Consider the following 3,846-nt stretch of genomic DNA (forward strand, 5'->3'; position numbering starts at 1 on the left):
CCACAATACAGTCTATGTATTTAGCATAATTACTGTGTTTGCATGCGTTCAGTGCCTCGTCTAATTTGAATTTGTGCTACTTGTTCTTACTACTATGAAACTACTCATAATCATTATCATTTCATATGTGCATCCGGTGTGTTCCTCTCTAGATGACATTACTATTGGATCCAGTGACCTCAAGTTTGTCAAAGGACTGCGGAAAATTGGACCAGAATATGGAAGAGGCAAACTAGAAGATGATAACGGAGATAAACATGTTCATATTGCATCTCAACTTGAAGATGGTTTAAAGGAGCTCTCTGAGTCAGAACATGAAGGGGATCCAAAAAAGACTTACAATGTCATATGAGCCAGAACTTGAAGAGGGTCCAGGTAAACTTACAAAAAACACGTGAAGAGGAACCAAAAAGAATTACAATGTCATATTGGTCAGAACTCGAAGGGAGTCCACATAAACTTACAATGTCATATGTGACACAACATGAAGAGGATCCAGAAAAACTTACGATGTCATATGGGTCACAATATGAAGAAGATCCAGATAAACTTACAATGTCATATGGGTCAGAACATGAAGATGACCGAGAAAAGGTTACAATGTCTTATGGGTCAGAACATGGAGATGATCCTGATAAATTTACAATGTCACGTGATTGGAACATGATGAGAATCTAGATAAACTTATAATGTCGTACATGTCGCACAAAGTTGTCGTCGGGCTGGAAGCCATAGATGGTGAGCTTAACCAGATTCTTGTGCTTGAAACCAGCGGTATAAGGCTTCCACTTCAGGTCTGCCTTGTCGCACAAACCATTTTCCTTCCGGAACTCTGTGCCTGTGAACATTATGCAGCAATGATCCCATACTGTGATGCACAGCTCTTTGAGGGAGTGTGCAGCTTCAAGAATAAACATTGTCCAAGGTAAATCACATCCTTCAGGAAGATGATCCAGATTCACAAGTTGTAGTTTGCCGAGCACAGGGGTGAGCAGTTCCGGGCTTTCTGGGATAACCCAAATATTTTCACTTCTAAAATCCAGATGGAGATCGCTTATGGAAGGAACATTAACAAGGAACTGACTTAACTCAAGGGTCTTTTGAAAACGGGAGCCAGTTTTAATAAGGCTCAGTTTTGAAAGTTGTGGCACAAAACCAAAATACATGGGATCTTCATAAGAGAACCAATTATTATAGGTCACCTGTTGGAGTTTTGGCAGACATGTCAGCTCAACTCTCTCAAATTTCCCATTGTCAACCTCGAGCTCAATAAGTCGAGCATGCTCTACTTGCAGCACAGAATGGATCCCTGAGTCGCAATGGGTCAAACGCAAAGACTCCAATAGCTTGCAAGTGCTGAGAATGTTGGGGATGTCTAGTTCACCAAACTTCATATTGCGCAGCCAGATCGAGGCACCTAAGGCCGGCAAATGCATCCGGACAAGCACCGATAAAATCATTGAAGTGCTTCCCGTACTGGAGGAGATCATCAGGAGAGCAGATCTTATAGGCCTTCTCTGTCACAATCTCAAACTCGGTTGCATCAACCTTCTGGGTTGCCATGGCGCGGGCAACAGAGTTGCCAATGACGAGGGAGTCACGCTGCATCAAAATGAACCTGATTTTGAGTTTGCTGATGGCGATCTCCGGGCTCCTTGTGCTCAAGATGTTATCCGTTACATGTGCCAAAACAGTGTTGGTTCGGAGCATGTCGCTGACGCTGAGGCTGGAAACACGAGCCTTGTCATGGTAGGCTGGGATGGAACTAACACTTAGGAAGAAGTGTGAGAACATGGTGGGGAGCTTCAGCATTTGCTTGGATAGGACGCAGGCCCTTATTGCGTCGAGCGTGTCCACCCTCTCTAGAATGTTGAGCAAAAGGTCGTTGGGCAGCTTGCTAAGCATGTCTTCGTTCCCATCTCCAGCAGCGGCTTTGTTTGGAGTTGTTTTTTGGTGTGCATTTAGCTGGAACAATGAACAACCAGCCTTATGAGGACGAGCCTTACATGAAGCGGAAACATCAAGCACAAAAGAGAAAAACTTACATTGCGCCTGCGGCGACCGCTTTTGTTCTTCATGGCTGATCGATCAGCAACCGGCTTCGGTTGATGTCGGGACGCCTAGGCTGGGCAGTTCGACCTTATTGGGTCCGTGGCAACGGCTCCTCTATTTATTTAGGCCGGAGCTACAAATCCTAAAAGGAGGAGGATCCGGATAATGCCTCCTCAACAAACAAGCTAGGAATATAAAAATTACTTCTTTTGAACTGCGTTGCCTGCACAAACCGCAACGGATCTCCTCACAACCCGTACTGCACAAGGAAATCAACTCTTCTTCGGCCTCCAACTCCTTCGAAATTATTCCGGCCAAAACGTAGCCAGGCATAATAGCCCAGGCAGCGGAGTAGGTGACCACAAAGGACAGTGGTGGTGGCAGGGGGCGGACGGGAGTGCGGCGGGCGGCTGTCGCGGGGATGGCGGCAGAGCAGAGTATTGGTGGCCGGCGACGTACGGCAGGGGTGGGATGGGGGTGTCGCAGGGGATGAAGGAGGACGAAAGTGCTGGTGTGGTGGCCGGCGTCGGAGCAGGGGAGGGGTAAGGGGGTTGCCGGCTGCCGCAGGGGATGGCGGCGCCTGCGGCCTGCAGCAATGATACGCAGGAAGTTTTTTTTAGGGGAACATCCTCAGCCTCGAGGACGCTCATTTTTGGGCTGCCTCCACCCGGTTTTTCATTTTTACCTTTTTTAGTTTTCTGGGTTTACTCCGGTTTACTTCTTTCTTTTGTTTTTTAATATAAGAATATGGATGCATTTTTACAATAAGTGTTGGAAATTTAAAATTACATGAACAATTTTATAAAAACGTGTGCACAAATTTCAAGGATGCGTGAACATTTTTTATATGTATATGAGTTACTCCCTATGTCAAAAAATAACTGTCTCAACTTTAGTACTGCACTTATTTTGTACTCCGTCTGTAAAGAAATATAAGAGCGTTTAGATCATTACTTTAGTGATCACTTATTTTGTACTAAAGTTGATACACTTTATTTTGGGACAGAGGGATTTTTAAAAAAATCTAACATTGTAAATGTTGTGAAAATTTAAGCAAACGAAATATATGTTTCCAAAGTACTAAATCTTAAATCTGTCAACATTTCCTAAAGGAAATATGAACATTTTTTAAATTAAATTTGATACTTTTTATAATTTCATGAACATTTAAAAATGTAAACCTTAAAAAAAACAAGAAGATTTTCTAATTTTGAAACATTTTTTCAAACATCATCAACATTTGGAAATAAAATAAACAAAAAGGTAAAAAGATGTAGTCTAGACAAGAAGATGGCCATCAGTCTCAAGATCCACAACATCATCTTTTTTTTATGTCTGATCAAGAAGATTGTTGTCGGCCACAAAGTTAACCGCGTCATGATCTTGTGCTTGATGATGAGGGTTCGTCTAGACAAAAGCCCTTCCTGTCATTGCTTTCTGCACGTACGTTTTTTTAGAAATAGAGGAGGACCCCGCCTTTGCATCTGAACAATGCATGCAACTACTTATTAATTATTCACACAAGACCTTATAAAGTCATACAATAGTAAGACTGAAGTCACCGTCTAGGCAATAAAAGTGTCGCTACTCCTATCCAAATGATGAAGTGATGCTGATAGTCTGGGCCTAATACCAAACAGACCTCGCAGCCAGACCTAACATCTAAGACCTGAGGTCCCAACCAGGACGCCTGCCGGGTATGGGCACCAACCAGTCCGGCGTGTTCCTCAACCAAGACGCCTGCCGGGTATGAGGCCGTCGCAGCCACCTGCCACCAATCCATCTTCAGAGCTG

At 43.7% G+C, this 3,846-nt stretch overlaps 1 pseudogene; it reads right to left on the reverse strand.

Moving 5' to 3' along the window:
* Positions 1–674: 674 nt before the first annotated feature.
* On the reverse strand, positions 675–2,450 carry LOC123170748 (uncharacterized; annotated as a pseudogene).
* Positions 2,451–3,846: the final 1,396 nt, after the last annotated feature.

Source organism: Triticum aestivum, chromosome 7D (genome assembly GCF_018294505.1).
Source record: "Triticum aestivum cultivar Chinese Spring chromosome 7D, IWGSC CS RefSeq v2.1, whole genome shotgun sequence".
Classification (NCBI taxonomy): domain Eukaryota; kingdom Viridiplantae; phylum Streptophyta; class Magnoliopsida; order Poales; family Poaceae; genus Triticum; species Triticum aestivum.